This window comes from Brienomyrus brachyistius, chromosome 4, assembly GCF_023856365.1.
Source record: "Brienomyrus brachyistius isolate T26 chromosome 4, BBRACH_0.4, whole genome shotgun sequence".
Lineage (NCBI taxonomy): Eukaryota > Metazoa > Chordata > Actinopteri > Osteoglossiformes > Mormyridae > Brienomyrus > Brienomyrus brachyistius.
Genome location: NC_064536.1, coordinates 40,695,097 through 40,712,035, shown reverse-complemented (window position 1 = coordinate 40,712,035; position 16,939 = coordinate 40,695,097). Strand labels below are relative to the sequence as shown.

General features: G+C 43.8%; 1 protein-coding gene and 10 non-coding genes across 12 annotated transcripts in view; all 11 read right to left on the bottom strand.

Moving 5' to 3' along the window:
• The window catches only part of LOC125739748 (uncharacterized), a 248,467-nt gene that overhangs the window by 46,542 nt on the left and 184,986 nt on the right, over positions 1-16,939 (bottom strand). The window lies entirely within an intron of this gene.
• On the bottom strand, positions 50-121 carry trnae-uuc (transfer RNA glutamic acid (anticodon UUC)). The gene has a single exon. It is a non-coding gene; the product is annotated as a tRNA-Glu (tRNA).
• On the bottom strand, positions 238-310 carry trnar-acg (transfer RNA arginine (anticodon ACG)). Its single transcript has one exon. It is a non-coding gene; the product is annotated as a tRNA-Arg (tRNA).
• trnae-uuc (transfer RNA glutamic acid (anticodon UUC)) lies at positions 1,321-1,392 on the bottom strand. Its single transcript has one exon. It is a non-coding gene; the product is annotated as a tRNA-Glu (tRNA).
• On the bottom strand, positions 1,508-1,580 carry trnar-acg (transfer RNA arginine (anticodon ACG)). The gene has a single exon. It is a non-coding gene; the product is annotated as a tRNA-Arg (tRNA).
• Positions 2,591-2,662, bottom strand: trnae-uuc (transfer RNA glutamic acid (anticodon UUC)). The gene has a single exon. It is a non-coding gene; the product is annotated as a tRNA-Glu (tRNA).
• Positions 3,862-3,933, bottom strand: trnae-uuc (transfer RNA glutamic acid (anticodon UUC)). Its single transcript has one exon. It is a non-coding gene; the product is annotated as a tRNA-Glu (tRNA).
• trnar-acg (transfer RNA arginine (anticodon ACG)) lies at positions 4,050-4,122 on the bottom strand. The gene has a single exon. It is a non-coding gene; the product is annotated as a tRNA-Arg (tRNA).
• trnap-agg (transfer RNA proline (anticodon AGG)) lies at positions 5,321-5,393 on the bottom strand. Its single transcript has one exon. It is a non-coding gene; the product is annotated as a tRNA-Pro (tRNA).
• On the bottom strand, positions 7,862-7,934 carry trnar-acg (transfer RNA arginine (anticodon ACG)). Its single transcript has one exon. It is a non-coding gene; the product is annotated as a tRNA-Arg (tRNA).
• Positions 9,133-9,205, bottom strand: trnar-acg (transfer RNA arginine (anticodon ACG)). The gene has a single exon. It is a non-coding gene; the product is annotated as a tRNA-Arg (tRNA).

The window sequence follows — 16,939 nt, the reverse complement described above, 5'->3', positions numbered from 1 at the left end:
AGCACAAGGACATGATTAGTTGCAAGGCTGAAGACAACGATAAATACAATTCCCATACCGGGAGTAGAACCCGGGCCGCCTGGGTGAAAACCAGGAATCCTAACCGCTAGACCATATGGGAGACCATGCAGCCTGCCTCTTGTGAGCTCCCTGTCTGCAGCTGATGCGAGGAAGCCAAGACGTTGGTAGTATGGAGCGGCTAAAGCAGAAGGCATTATAGTAAAGGAAAGAAATGTCCGAGCCAGCCAGGAGTCGAACCTAGAATCTTCTGATCCGTAGTCAGACGCGTTATCCATTGCGCCACTGGCCCACAGCATGGAAGGACAAACAAGTAACGCAAAGAGAAAAGGATTAAATGCATTTGCATCCAGATCTTTCTTGTGTCGATTTCACACTTCAGATGACTTTCAAGTATTTCTTAAAAACAGATTCTTCCTCTCAGTATCAAATAATGTCACAAGAAATTTCATCTTTTTAAGTAGCAATAATGCTTATGAGAATGACAGATGGAAAATCAACTAAAAGTAAATGCTACAGTCTGAAAATACGGAATGTTTCCCAAATCTGTCTGTCATCTATGTTCCTTTTTCCAGCCTCCTTTCGGCTTTAGAGCAACAAATGTTTCAGCCCCCTATTGGCCAGTTGAAGAAGTGTTTCAACTAAATGTTTTACAACGGTCTCGACCAATTGGCCAAGCGAGGTGACTGGCCCCGTGTGGTTGGCCAGTGAAACAAGGACCCGCCCGCCCCGCTTACGCGCGGGTGTTGCAGCACGGACATTCTCTTCGCATCGGTGACGGTTTTGGCTTCGCATCCAGCATCCTAGACAATGCACACATTTATGGCCGAAAAACTGCTAAATTTGAGCAAAATCTCTCGTATTTTTTGTGTTTTCTTTTTGACTGTTTCACCACGGGTAAGATATTTTTTTTCTGTACAAATTGCATTTCGTAAACAACAAAAGTTATTTTATGGTAAAAGTTCATTTTCTCAAGTAATTCATTTCATTTTGTGTGTCTGATCTGAATTGTCGGGGACAGTGTTTTTCAGGGGTAACCTGGCACGGCACCACAACCTACGACTGGAGGAAATGGGCGCTGAGATTATTCTTTAGCTTGGCTTAAAAATATTAAAAATGTAATAAATATTGTGACACCAAAGTATGGCAAAATCGCATGCAAGGTGACAGCTCCACCTGAGTTGTATGTAATGGCTGGTCAGTATTTCCAGCAAGATTGTTAGACTTCCCAGGAAGAGCATTTTTGCTGCCTTGGCTCAAGGATATGATTAGTTGCAAGGCTGAAGACAACGATAAGTATAATTCCCATACCGGGAGTAGAACCCGGGCCGCCTGGGTGAAAACCAGGAATCCTAACCGCTAGACCATATGGGAGACCATGCAGCCTGCCTCTTGTGAGCTCCCTGTCTGCAGCTGATGCGAGGAAGCCAAGACGTTGGTAGCATGGAGCGGCTAAAGCAGAAGGCATTCTGGAAAGGAAAGAAATATCCGAGCCAGCCAGGTGTCGAACCTAGAATCTTCTGAGCCGTAGTCAGACGCGTTATCCATTGCGCCACTGGCCCACAGCATGGAAGGGCAAACAAGTAACGCAAAGAGAAAAGGATTAAATGCATTTGCATCCAGATCTATCTTGTGTCGATTTCACACTTCAGATGACTTTCAAGTATTTCTTAAAAACAGATTCTTCCTCTCAGTATCAAATAATGTCACAAGAAATTTCATCTTTTTAAGTAGCAATAATGCTTATGAGAATGACGGATTGAAAATCAACTAAAAGTAAATGCTACAGTCTGAAAATACGGAATGCTTCCCACATCTGTCTGTCATCTATGTTCCTTTTGCCAGCCTCCTTTCGGCTTTAGTGCAACAAATGTTTCAGCCCTCTATTGGCCAGTTGAAGAAGTGTTTCAACTAAATGTTTTACAACGGTCTCGACCGATTGGCCAAGCGAGGCGACTGGCCCCGTGTGTTTGGCCAGTGAAACAAGGACCCACCCGCCCCGCTGACACGCTGGTGTTACAGCACGGACATTCTCTTCGCATCGGTGACGTTTTTGGCTTCGCATCCAGCATCCTAGACAATGCACACATCTATGGCCGAAAAACTGCGTAATTTGAGCAAAACCTCTCGTATTTTTTGTGTTTTCTTTTTGGCTGTTTCACCACGGGTAAGATATTTTTTTTCTGTACAAATTGCATTTCGTAACCAACAAAAGTTATTTTATGGTAAAAGTTCATTTTCTCAAGTAATTCATTTCATTTTGTGTGTCTGATCTGAAGTGTCGGGGACAGTGTTTTTCAGGGGTAACCTGGCACAGCACCACTACCTACGACTGGAGGAAATCTGCGCTGAGATTATTCTTTAGCTTGGCTTCAAAATATTAAAAATGTAATAAATATTGTGACACCAAAGTATGGCAAAATCACATGCAAGGTGACAGCTCCACCTGAGTTGTATGTAATGGCTGGTCAGTATTTCCAGCAAGATTGTTAGACTTCCCAGGAAGAGCATTTTTGCTGCCTTGGCTCAAGGATATGATTAGTTGCAAGGCTGAAGACAACGATAAATACAATTCCCATACCGGGAGTCGAACCCAGGCCGCCTGGGTGAAAACCAGGAATCCTAACCGCTAGACCATATGGGACACCATGCAGCCTGCCTCTTGTGAGCTCCCTGTCTGCAGCTGATGCGAGGAAGCCAAGACGTTGGTAGCATGGAGCGGCTAAAGCAGAAGGCATTAGAGTAAAGGAAAGAAATGGCCGAGCCAGCCAGGAGTCGAACATAGAATCTTCTGATCCGTAGTCAGACGCTTTATCCATTGCACCACTGGCCCACAGCATAGAAGGACAAACAAATAACACAAAGAGAAAAGGATTAAATGCATTTGCATCCAGATCTTTCTTGTGTCGATTTCACACTTCAGATGACTTTCAAGTATTTCTTAAAAACAGATTCTTCCTCTCAGTATCAAATAATGTCACAAGAAATTTCATCTTTTTAAGTAGCAATAATGCTTATGAGAATGACAGATGGAAAATCAACTAAAAGTAAATGCTGCAGTCTGAAAATACGGAATGTTTCCCAAATCTGTCTGTCATCTATGTTCCTTTTTCCAGCCTCCTTTCGGCTTTAGTGCAACAAATGTTTCAGCCCCCTATTGGCTAGTTGAAGAAGTGTTTCAACTAAATGTTTTACAACGGTCTCGACCAATTGGCCAAGCGAGGCGACTGGCCCCGTGTGGTTGGCCAGTGAAACAAGGACCCCGCCTGCCCCGCTGACGCGCTGGTGTTGCAGCACGGACATTCTCTTCGCATCGGTGACGGTTTTGGCTTCGCATCCAGCATCCTAGACAATGCACACATTTATGGCCGAAAAACTGCGTAATTTGAGCAAAACCTCTCGTATTTTTTGTGTTTTCTTTTTGGCTGTTTCACCACGGGTAAGATATTTTTTTCTGTACAAATTGCATTTCGTAACCAACAAAAGTTATTTTATGGTAAAAGTTCATTTTCTCAAGTAATTCATTTCATTTTGTGTGTCTGATCTGAAGTGTCGGGGACAGTGTTTTTCAGGAGTAACCTGGCACGGCACCACTACCTACGACTGGAGGAAATCTGCGCTGAGATTATTCTTTAGCTTGGCTTCAAAATATTAAAAATGTAATAAATATTGTGACACCAAAGTATGGCAAAATCACATGCAAAGTGACAGCTCCACCTGAGTTGTATGTAATGACTGGTCAGTATTTCCAGCAAGATCGTTAGACTTCCCAGGAAGAGCATTTTTGCTGCCTTGGCTCAAGGACACGATTAGTTGCAAGGCTGCAGACAACGATAAGTACAATTCCCATACCGGGAGTCGAACCAGGGCCGTCTGGGTGAAAACCAGGAATCCTAACCGCTAGACCATATGGGAGACCATGCAGCCTGCCTCTTGTGAGCTCCCTGTCTGCAGCTGATGCGAGGAAGCCAAGACGTTGGTAGCATGGAGCGGCTAAAGCAGAAGGCATTAGAGTAAAGGAAAGAAATGTCCGAGCCAGCCAGGAGTTGAACCTAGAATCTTCTGATCCGTAGTCAGACGCGTTATCCATTGCGCCACTGGCCCACAGCATGGACGGACAAACAAGTAACGCAAAGAGAAAAGGATTAAATGCATTTGCATCCAGATCTTTCTTGTGTCGATTTCACAATTCAGATGACTTTCAAGTATTTCTTAAAAACAGATTCTTCCTCTCAGTATCAAATAATGTCACAAGAAATTTCATCTTTTTAAGTAGCAATAATGCTTATGAGAATGACGGATGGAAAATCAACTAAAAGTAAATGCTACAAAATGAAAATACGGAATGCTTCCCAAATCTGTCTGTCATCTATGTTCCTTTTGCCAGCCTCCTTTCGGCTTTAGTGCAACAAATGTTTCATCCCTCTATTGGCCAGTTGAAGAAGTGTTTCAACTAAATGTTTTACAACGGTCTCGACCGATTGGCCAAGCGAGGCGACTGGCCCCGTGTGGTTGGCCAGTGAAACAAGGACCCGCCCGCACCGCTGACACGCTGGTGTTACAGCACGGACATTCTCTTCGCATCGGTGACGTTTTTGGCTTCGCATCCAGCATCCTAGACAATGCACACATTTATGGCCGAAAAACTGCGTAATTTGAGCAAAACCTCTCGTATTTTTTGTGTTTTCTTTTTGGCTGTTTCACCACGGGTAAGATATTTTTTTTCTGTACAAATTGCATTTCGTAACCAACAAAAGTTATTTTATGGTAAAAGTTCATTTTCTCAAGTAATTCATTTCATTTTGTTTGTCTGATCTGAAGTGTCGAGGACAGTGTTTTTCAGGGGTAACCTGGCACGGCACCACTACCTACGACTGGAGGAAATCTGCGCAGAGATTATTCTTTAGCTTGGCTTAAAAATAATAAAAATGTAATAAATATTGTGACACCAAAGTATGGCAAAATCACGTGCAAGGTGACAGCTCCACCTGAGTTGTATGTAATGACTGGTCAGTATTTCCAGCAAGATAGTTAGACTTCCCAGGAAGAGCATTTTTGCTGCCTTAGCACAAGGACATGATTAGTTGCAAGGCTGAAGACAACGATAAATACAATTCCCATACCGGGAGTAGAACCCGGGCCGCCTGGGTGAAAACCAGGAATCCTAACCGCTAGACCATGTGGGAGACCATGCAGCCAGCCTCTTGTGAGCTCCCTGTCTGCAGCTGATGCGAGGAAGCCAAGACGTTGGTAGCATGGAGCGGCTAAAGCAGAAGGCATTAGAGTAAAGGAAAGAAATGTCCGAGCCAGCCAGGAGTCGAACCTAGAATCTTCTGATCCCTAGTCAGACGCATTATCCATTGCGCCACTGGCCCACAGCATGGACGGACAAACAAGTAACGCAAAGAGAAAAGGATTAAATGCATTTGCATCCAGATCTTTCTTGTGTCGATTTCACACTTCAGATGACTTTCAAGTATTTCTTAAAAACAGATTCTTCCTCTCAGTATCAAATAATGTCACAAGAAATTTCATCTTTTTAAGTAGCAATAATGCTTATGAGAATGACGGATGGAAAATCAACTAAAAGTAAATGCTACAGTCTGAAAATACGGAATGTTTCCCAAATCTGTCTGTCATCTATGTTCCTTTTTCCAGCCTCCTTTCGGCTTTAGTGCAACAAATGTTTCAGCCCTCTATTGGCCAGTTGAAGAAGTGTTTCAACTAAATGTTTTACAACGGTCTCGACCGATTGGCCAAGCGAGGCGACTGGCCCCGTGTGGTTGGCCAGTGAAACAAGGACCCGCCCGCCCCGCTGACACGCTGGTGTTACAGCACGGACATTCTCTTCGCATCGGTGACGTTTTTGGCTTCGCATCCAGCATCCTAGACAATGCACACATTTATGGCCGAAAAACTGCTAAATTTGAGCAAAATCTCTCGTATTCTTGGTGTTTTCTTTTTGGCTGTTTCACCACGGGTAAGATATTTTTTTCTGTACAAATTGCATTTCGTAACCAACAAAAGTTATTTTATGGTAAATGTTCATTTTCTCAAGTAATTCATTTCATTTTGTGTGTCTGATCTGAATTGTCGGGGACAGTGTTTTTCAGGGGTAACCTGGCACGGCACCACAACCTACGACTGGAGGGAATCCGCGCTGAGATTATTCTTTAGCTTGGCTTAAAAATACTAAAAATGTAATAAATATTGTGACACCAAAGAATGGCAAAATCACGTACAAGGTGACAGCTCCACCTGAGTTGTATGTAATGACTGGTCAGTATTTCCAGCAAGATAGTTAGACTTCCCAGGAAGAGCATTTTTGCTGCCTTAGCACAAGGACATGATTAGTTGCAAGGCTGAAGACAACGATAAGTACAATTCCCATACCGGGAGTCGAACCAGGGCTGCCTGGGTGAAAACCAGAAATCCTAACCGCTAGACCATATGGGACAACATGCAGCCTGCCTCTTGTGAGCTCCCTGTCTGCAGCTGATGCGAGGAAGCCAAGACGTTGGTAGCATGGAGCGGCTAAAGCAGAAGGCATTAGAGTAAAGGAAAGAAATGGCCGAGCCAGCCAGGAGTCGAACCTAGAATCTTCTGATCCGTAGTCAGACGCTTTATCCATTGCACCACTGGCCCACAGCATAGAAGGACAAACAAATAACACAAAGAGAAAAGGATTAAATGCATTTGCATCCAGATCTTTCTTGTGTCGATTTCACACTTCAGATGACTTTCAAGTATTTCTTAAAAACAGATTCTTCCTCTCAGTATCAAATAATGTCACAAGAAATTTCATCTTTTTAAGTAGCAATAATGCTTATGAGAATGACAGATGGAAAATCAACTAAAAGTAAATGCTGCAGTCTGAAAATACGGAATGTTTCCCAAATCTGTCTGTCATCTATGTTCCTTTTTCCAGCCTCCTTTCGGCTTTAGTGCAACAAATGTTTCAGCCCCCTATTGGCTAGTTGAAGAAGTGTTTCAACTAAATGTTTTACAACGGTCTCGACCAATTGGCCAAGCGAGGCGACTGGCCCCGTGTGGTTGGCCAGTGAAACAAGGACCCGCCTGCCCCGCTGACGCGCTGGTGTTGCAGCACGGACATTCTCTTCGCATCGGTGAAGGTTTTGGCTTCGCATCCAGCATCCTAGACAATGCACACATTTATGGCCGAAAAACTGCTAAATTTGAGCAAAATCTCTCGTATTTTTTGTGTTTTCTTTTTGACTGTTTCACCACGGGTAAGATATTTTTTTTCTGTACAAATTGCATTTCGTAACCAACAAAAGTTATTTTATGGTAAATGTTCATTTTCTCAAGTAATTCATTTCATTTTGTGTGTCTGATCTGAATTGTCGGGGACAGTGTTTTTCAGGGGTAACCTGGCACGGCACCACAACCTACGACTGGAGGGAATCCGCGCTGAGATTATTCTTTAGCTTGGCTTAAAAATACTAAAAATGTAATAAATATTGTGACACCAAAGAATGGCAAAATCACGTACAAGGTGACAGCTCCACCTGAGTTGTATGTAATGACTGGTCAGTATTTCCAGCAAGATAGTTAGACTTCCCAGGAAGAGCATTTTTGCTGCCTTAGCACAAGGACATGATTAGTTGCAAGGCTGAAGACAACGATAAGTACAATTCCCATACCGGGAGTCGAACCAGGGCTGCCTGGGTGAAAACCAGAAATCCTAACCGCTAGACCATATGGGACTACATGCAGCCTGCCTCTTGTGAGCTCCCTGTCTGCAGCTGATGCGAGGAAGCCAAGACGTTGGTAGCATGGAGCGGCTAAAGCAGAAGGCATTAGAGTAAAGGAAAGAAATGGCCGAGCCAGCCAGGAGTCGAACCTAGAATCTTCTGATCCGTAGTCAGACACGTTATCCATTGCACCACTGGCCCACAGCATAGAAGGACAAACAAATAACACAAAGAGAAAAGGATTAAATGCATTTGCATCAAGATCTTTCTTTTGTCGATTTCACACTTCAGATGACTTTCAAGTATTTCTTAAAAACAGATTCTTCCTCTCAGTATCAAATAATGTCACAAGAAATTTCATCTTTTTAAGTAGCAATAATGCTTATGAGAATGACAGATGGAAAATCAACTAAAAGTAAATGCTGCAGTCTGAAAATACGGAATGTTTCCCAAATCTGTCTGTCATCTATGTTCCTTTTTCCAGCCTCCTTTCGGCTTTAGTGCAACAAATGTTTCAGCCCCCTATTGGCTAGTTGAAGAAGTGTTTCAACTAAATGTTTTACAACGGTCTCGACCAATTGGCCAAGCGAGGCGACTGGCCCCGTGTGGTTGGCCAGTGAAACAAGGACCCGCCTGCCCCGCTGACGCGCTGGTGTTGCAGCACGGACATTCTCTTCGCATCGGTGAAGGTTTTGGCTTCGCATCCAGCATCCTAGACAATGCACACATTTATGGCCGAAAAACTGCTAAATTTGAGCAAAATCTCTCGTATTTTTTGTGTTTTCTTTTTGACTGTTTCACCACGGGTAAGATATTTTTTTTCTGTACAAATTGCATTTCGTAACCAACAAAAGTTATTTTATGGTAAATGTTCATTTTCTCAAGTAATTCATTTCATTTTGTGTGTCTGATCTGAATTGTCGGGGACAGTGTTTTTCAGGGGTAACCTGGCACGGCACCACAACCTACGACTGGAGGGAATCCGCGCTGAGATTATTCTTTAGCTTGGCTTAAAAATACTAAAAATGTAATAAATATTGTGACACCAAAGAATGGCAAAATCACGTACAAGGTGACAGCTCCACCTGAGTTGTATGTAATGACTGGTCAGTATTTCCAGCAAGATAGTTAGACTTCCCAGGAAGAGCATTTTTGCTGCCTTAGCACAAGGACATGATTAGTTGCAAGGCTGAAGACAACGATAAGTACAATTCCCATACCGGGAGTCGAACCAGGGCTGCCTGGGTGAAAACCAGAAATCCTAACCGCTAGACCATATGGGACTACATGCAGCCTGCCTCTTGTGAGCTCCCTGTCTGCAGCTGATGCGAGGAAGCCAAGACGTTGGTAGCATGGAGCGGCTAAAGCAGAAGGCATTAGAGTAAAGGAAAGAAATGGCCGAGCCAGCCAGGAGTCGAACCTAGAATCTTCTGATCCGTAGTCAGACACGTTATCCATTGCACCACTGGCCCACAGCATAGAAGGACAAACAAATAACACAAAGAGAAAAGGATTAAATGCATTTGCATCAAGATCTTTCTTTTGTCGATTTCACACTTCAGATGACTTTCAAGTATTTCTTAAAAACAGATTCTTCCTCTCAGTATCAAATTATGTCACAAGAAATTTAATCTTTTTAAGTAGCAATAATGCTTATGAGAATGACAGATGGAAAATCAACTAAAAGTAAATGCTGCAGTCTGAAAATACGGAATGCTTCCCAAATCTGTCTGTCATCTATGTTCCTTTTTCCAGCCTCCTTTCGCCTTTAGTGCAACAAATGTTTCAGCCCTCTGTTGGCCAGTTGAAGAAGTGTTTCAACTAAATGTTTTACAACGGTCTCGACCAATTGGCCAAGCGAGGCGACTGGCCCCGTGTGGTTGGCCAGTGAAACAAGGACCCGCCCGCCCCGCTGACACGCTGGTGTTACAGCACGGACATTCCCTTCGCATCGGTGACGTTTTTGGCTTCGCATCCAGCATCCAAGACAATGCACGCATTTATGGCCGAAAAACTGCTAAATTTGAGCAAAATCTCTCGTATTCTTGGTGTTTTCTTTTTGGCTGTGTGGTAGAAAATTCTTGATTATGCTAATCAGTAATCAATAATGGAATATAGACGATTATGCAAAATGCATTACCTAATCAGTAATTAACAATTGAGTTTATAATGTGTTGTTGATTTACCTATAATGACTGAAACAATATAACCTCACTTGAATCAGTCTGATGTATCAAGCACAATGTACTAATGCAAGCTTGCTTAATGTAAGTAAAGGGATTTCTATTTTCTATGAAGGAACTAACGTTTGCCATAATGTAGCTTGCTCAGCAAGGGCCCGGGTCAGCATGACCTGGAAGTGAGATAAAAGTAATTGGGTAATTGGATAAATTTAACTCGACTCAGTATGAAACTGCAGAGGAATTTCTGTGCTGATAAGCAAGCCTCAATAAGCAGAAGTGCCGGGTGTCTACAGACACCTGATCCTTTTCTTTGAACTATCTGATGACGGCATTTTTGGCTATAAGAAATGTATGCACTTGTTGTTCGGGGAGCAGAACACGAGACGCATGATTGGTCTGTTCCCTTTGAGTGTCTGTTCCCTTTGAGCTCATCCAATAATAAAGTTCTGTCAAACACTTAAACATCGGACTTCGAGAAATTTCTTCCACAGATTTGGGGGCTCGTCCGGGATCGGAGAAAGGGAACAGCCAGAGCGCACGGACGGCGAGGAACGAGGTGTCCTGTTAGAAGGGAGCGGTGAAGCGCTACCGTCAGCCAAGGAGCGAGGAAAAAAGTTACTCGATCCGGCTCAGCATCCCATCCTCGTCGGACGGACGCCTGGACGTCCCAATCCGATCAACGGACCAAAATTAAAGGGAAAAATTGTAAGTTGATTTATTTAATCGCAAGTCGATGTTTAAGTCTATATAGTATCTATATGTGCTGTTTGACAAACTTTGGGAAAAGCGCTAGTGGATTGTGATCCACAGGAGGATCCTCGTATTCACAGGAAGGTGAATACAGGTATTTGCAAGGAAGCAAATACGGGTGTCTGTAGAGACACAGGTCTTTGACAGGGAGGGAGTATGAATAAGGTTGTGTGTGTGGAAACTGTCCCGTCGGGCAGCTAACACGGCTCTGCCGGGGGCAGCCTGGTAGCGGACTGAGTCCTGCCAGGGAAGTGAATGGATAGTAGCTGCCGTGCAGTGATTCGTGTCCTGCCGGAGGAAATTGTGTGAATGTGTGGAGCGTGTAAATATCCTGGTTGTGATGAATGTGAATGTGCCTAGTGCAAAATATCAGATAAACGAATTAATAAGTGTCCAGAAAATTAGACAGAGATACCGGTGTAAAAAGCGCCGGAGGCCAAGTGGCCGTGCCCAAACTAAATTTGTCTCATTTATGAGGACAGAGACACAAGTCAAAATTTATATTGCTGGAATGTGTATCTGGTGCGCATAATAAAATATTAATTATATTATCCTCCAATCCTGCTAAAAACAAAATATTTGCTTATGCTCTCTAGCGAAGGAGCGCTAGGGCTTTGTGTTTATAATAAATAGCTTGCTCTATCGCAAGGAAGGAATTTGCTTTTGTTTTCTCGCAAGGAAGGAATTTGCTTTTGCTTTCTCGCAAATTCTATTGCAACGAAGAAACTTGCTTCTGCTTTCGCAACGAAGTAAACTGCTTAATTTCCTGAAGTGCATTGTTGAGGGTAACTGGTGAACAGATAGGAAAAGTCATGGGCAGTTCAAATAGCAAAGAAAACAAATGGGCTCCAGATCCTGCATATGACCCAGAGGGTATGACAAAATTTGAAAAACAAATGAGAAAACGCAGTTGTCGAAAGCCAGGCGAGAAACGTATGTGTCGCGATGTGGTCGAGACTGAGATGGGAGAGAGTTTTAGCAAAGAATGTGCCAAATGGAGTAAAATGGCAAGCGGGCGCTGGCCCGTGGACGGCACGTTCGATCCAACAATAATGCAACATACAAAGCGTGTAATACAAAGCAAAAAGGGATGTTGTGGAAAATATGGGGATATTGATAAGTTTGAAAAGCGGATATATGTGGCTAAATTGAAAGAGTTAGAGAAGGAAAAGGCAAATAATAAGGGACTGCGGGACAAACTGGCCAGGGAGACAGCGGAGTTAAACGCTGAAAGGGCTAAAAATGAGGCTCAGGCCCAATCCCTCAGCATGGTGTTACAGAATACTAAGAAGAAAAAGGAAGAGATACATCTGTACCCTCCTCTGCCGAATGTGCCCCCTCCCCCTGCTTATCATCCTCAGCTAGGAGCAGCTGCAGCAGCACCGGCGTCTGTGGAGGCCACTGCCCCTCCCTCAGAGAAGAAGGAGGAAGATGACACAGTGGGGGGAGCAGGAGCCCTGCCGCTGAGACAGAGCCAGAGACTGCTGCAAAGGGGGGGAGACTCAGCCTCACAGTTGTAGGATCACACATGCACATATCACAAAGCTTAAATTCCAGGTGGCCTGAGACAAGGCCTACCCTGGTACGAGAAGGCACACATCGACCTAGGTCAAAAGGGGGGTTCGTGACCCCACACACATAGATAACCAGGGAGGCCAGCACTCCAACTTTTATTGCCCAAAGCTTTAACGACCTACAGATAGCAGAGTGGATCCCCAGGGACAGGGGCCCCTCGACTTGGCCCACAACCCCATCACCCGACATCCTGCCTTGCATACCACTCTCCCAACACCCCACAGAAAGTTTCCTTTAAGTTTGGTTTTTGTATACCCTGTATAGTATGTTGCTTATGTCTCAATATGCAAGTCATGTTTATGTGAGTGTCCTTAGACAGTCTTAGGTTTGTGTGCCACCCTTATAACCATGTTCACAGCGTGTCTATTATTTTACCCCTCACACCTAAACACTTGTATAAATTTGAATAAATAAATAGGTATAGCTACCACTGCATATATGTTAAACCAGAATAATCTTGGAAATTGAATAGTCTAACCAGGGATCTTAGTGTGCCCTAACTTTCGAAGATTCTTTTCCTTTGTCTGACAAACCTTCCCCCCCCCCTTTTTGCTTTGCCACATTCCTCGGCAACCCTTATCTGATCTTTGTATTTCACCATACCTATCCAAGGGTAAGATGTGCTGATGACAAGACAATGTCATATAATGTCTGTATAAAGGGTATACATCTGTTGAAGTGTAACCTATACTGTCTACCATATATACCACATACTGGTGTGAGTAATAGAACATAACATAATAGCATAATATAAGTAATCATTAATTAATCATCACAGATGGGATTTGGTGTGAACGGCTAGGCTGGTATGGCATGTTTGGTATCAAACCGACGGGAAATCACTCCAGTTTCCAAATCTGGTCAATGGTTACCACAAAAGTGGACATATCAAAAGTTACACCAGCCTAATGAAAATCACCATTACCAGAGAAGTCAGTCTGGTCATAAATCCCAAAAGGACTGATACCGACCCCCTTCCGAAAGCCCGTCAAATGGATGGTCAGCCATTGGCCCAGGACTCGAATTCCTGGTCACTCCTATTCACGAACTTTACACTATAAAACCTGGCACCTCAGAACAAAGCGGGGGAGAGGGAAGAAAAGGAGAGAGAAAGGTGTAGAACATCAGCGGAGCGGAGGAGAGCGGAGCAGAGGAGAGCGGAGGAGAGGAAACAAAGACCATTAGCCCAGGAGAAGAGAAGCCCACAAGCAGGCCTCCAGCCATCAGTTTAGACCCAACTGGACAAAGAACTGAAACTCAGTCCAAGCTTCACCAGGAGAGAGAATCAGAGGGCTCCACTCCAACAACCGCTGTAAACACCGCGCCTCCCTGAGTGCCATCACCCATCAGCTCATTAGCCTCTGCAACCAACTGCCAAGACCCCCCCTTTCCTGCATCCAAGTAAACCAACTTCCTTTCATTTCTAATAACCTAAACTGTCCTATTCACCTGCTATATTCCTTTAGGTTCATATTTCCACAAACTGTTTGCTTTGCAGAACAGTTTTTCCCTTTTTAGGTTAATCCTTTTAAATCTGGTCATTGCATTTTCATGATTACATTGTTTGTGTCTATTCCGTTATTTCATGTTTATTCTTTGTTAGGTGTAATGTCTGTCTTATGTTAGTTGTAGGAATAAATGCATGTCTTTTACACAACTTCAGTCTCCGTCATTGAGTGCTCACAATAGTCCCTGCCTCTGTGCGATCTGGCTACTACGCTCTGAAACCTCAAACTCGCCTGAAATATCGCGAGACTCTCTCTCATTGGCCGTGAGGGGAGCTTCGCTACCGACCGTTTACATTACCTGGTGACGCAGCTCGCTGGACGAGCCTACTAACCCAGGTTATTAAGCGATACTGGTTATTAATGAGTACCATTTAAGTCTCACATTAACAGATATCGGGGATTCGCAATTGAGTTTGGAGGAGCCGACCATTCGGCATAACAATTGGTTAATAATCAGCATTAAATAATAATTAATTAAAAGTTAATTAATTTCAAAACATATTGGTGGAGATATTAAAATTTACCTGAGCTAATAATTCCTACACCTCCTTGTCCTTTACGCACTGAAATTCCTTCAGATTCTTTCAATCTTTTAATTATGTTATGCACTGTTGAAGGTGAAATATCCAAATCTCTTCCTGTCGTTCTTTGAGGAACATTGTTTTTAAACATTTCAATAATTTTCCCACGTATTTGTGCTGCTTTTGTACCAAATCATAATTACAATCACCTGTTGACATCACTTGTTTCAAATCACATCATTATTTAACCAATTTACCTCACTACTGGCCCTAAATTGCTCCTGTCCCGACTTTTTTGGAAATGTGTTGCAAGAACCAAAATTGGAATACGTGTTTATTTTGAGAAAAACAATGAAATTCATGAGGAACACATTAAATAATGTGGTGGGGGTAACACAATAAATTCAAGATTTTTATTTGTCATACAAATGTAGTGGTACACTGGCAGTGAAATGAAATTGTCGTTACTCCAGTCAGTGTAATAAACACACTAGTAAAAGGACATCAAAATTAAACAACGTGAATTAACAAAAGAAGTACTGAAACTACAGAAAGATAATAAGAAAATATAACAATAAAAGGTATATAAAATGTAAAGATGAAAATGTATAAAAAATATGTAGAAATGTTTATAGTACAGATTGTAGTTATAGCATATTTTAGCTTTTAATCTGTGATGTTAATGATCCTACTGGCCTGGGGGTAGAAGCTTCTCCTCGGCTTCTCAGTCCCGGCCGTAAGGCCCCGGGGACTTATGCAGGGCGGTAGTTCTGTCCTGGTTATTCTCTGGGCGCATCGTATCACCCTCAGCGGGACTCGGCGGCCCTCAGAGCTGGAGCTGCCGTACCGAGCAGTTATGCTCCCGGAGAGCACAGATCCCACATTGCCGCTGTAGAAGGTTTTTTGTGGCACAGAGGAGAGTCTGTATTTCCACAGCTGCCTCACATGATACACTCACTGTCAAGCTTTCAGCACTAAAGTTACAGATTACTGGGTGGCCGAGAGGTCTGTGAAATTTGGAGGGTCAGTAGCTTGCCTGGGAACCCTTAGCATTCAGCGAAAACTGAACAGAGAGCCCTGTAGCAGGGTTGTCTAATTTGTTTAGCTGGCTGGCATAAGATTTTCAGTTTGAAACAAGTATGCACACAGATTTACATGTACGTAACAGTTTTATTACCTTGTAAATAGTTTGCAGGGTTTTCAAAGTACCCCAGTGCATTTGATATAGCGAATTTTAGGTTTATAATGAAATAATATAGATTTGCCCTAAGATTTAATAAGATTTCTTGCGTGAGCGTGAGAGTCTGAAGGTGTGAGTGTCACACCAGATGGGTGAGAGCTGGCAACCCTGGCTCTGTTCAGTAGCTTCAGAAATTCTTTCGAACTTTCCACACACAGCTGATGGAAATCAATGGACGCAAAGGTTCTCAGTGACCATTTTAGCTTGTTTTTAGACTAAAGGCCTATGATGGATCTTTGGAATGTTGCGGAGATGCGAATGCTGAGGACAGCATACTTTGTGCTGTGAGTGTTATGTTATCCATGTAAACAAAGAGGAAGTACACAGTCCAACCAGATACTATATTGAAATGCTAACAAGTTTTTAAATATTTTTATTCAAGTGACTTTAAGTCTGGATAATGTTTTTAATGGTTGGAAACGTGTGTATTACTGTATAATTAAATAATTAAACTTCTGAAATGGCCGCTCAGTGCAGGAGGAGGCTGCAAACCTGAAGAGGCACACAACCGTATGGGTGGGGCAGGGGATCAATGGTGTGAGGTAGAGGACCAGGGCAGTGGGATTGCAGTGGCAGAAGGGCAACCGTGTGGTCATCATGGGGTCCTCCAATGGCAGCTTCAGGTAAGTCTCTCTGGTAAACCCCGTTAGACTCCAGTGATGTGAGTGAGGCTGCAGCGCTACACTGGAGGGGACACATGTGGGCTCAGGGGCCCACGTGACTGTAGCAGAGGAAGGGATCTCTAGCTCATGTGGAGGTACAGGCCCAATGCCAGTAAGGGGTGGGCAGTCAGCTGCAGAGGCTGCAGGGCCAGCGGCCCCACTGTACACATGGACCGCAGGGAATCTCAGCATGTTGTCCAGCACACATGCCGTGCTCCGGGGGAAATTCAGGCCCAGGATGGAGGGATCGAGCATGTCAGCCATCCACATAGTTACTATTCACAACTAAACCCCCCATGTCAAAAGGGAACAACCCCATCCCTCTTAAAGGGGCCAGGTCACCAGTCATTGTTCTCACCTGCACCAATGTCAGTTCTAGACAGTGTCTGGTCTCACCAGGGTTGCAGTGGAACCTGTATGGACTAGGGCAGTACATGCGACTCACATCACTATGGTGGGTATGTGACAGAAGTCGCCTCTGTGAGTCCAATCCATAGTCACAACCTCTGCAGCAGGTGGCAGCAGGGCCACCTCCCCGGTGTCAACAAGAAAGTTCAGGAAATTAACCTTGTTGGCCCACATCTTCCCGGCTATGCGTGCCCTTGGCGGAACCTTGGGTGGCGGTGAACTTGGGACACTGTCTGAGGACTGAGGGGTGGGGAGGTGCTGCTGCCTGTCAGCCTACAGGCAGTCTGCATCCAGGAAGTAAACCTGAGGGCCTGGGTCCTCCAAGCCCTTTGGCGTTTCCTCACAGCTTGGTTGATTTC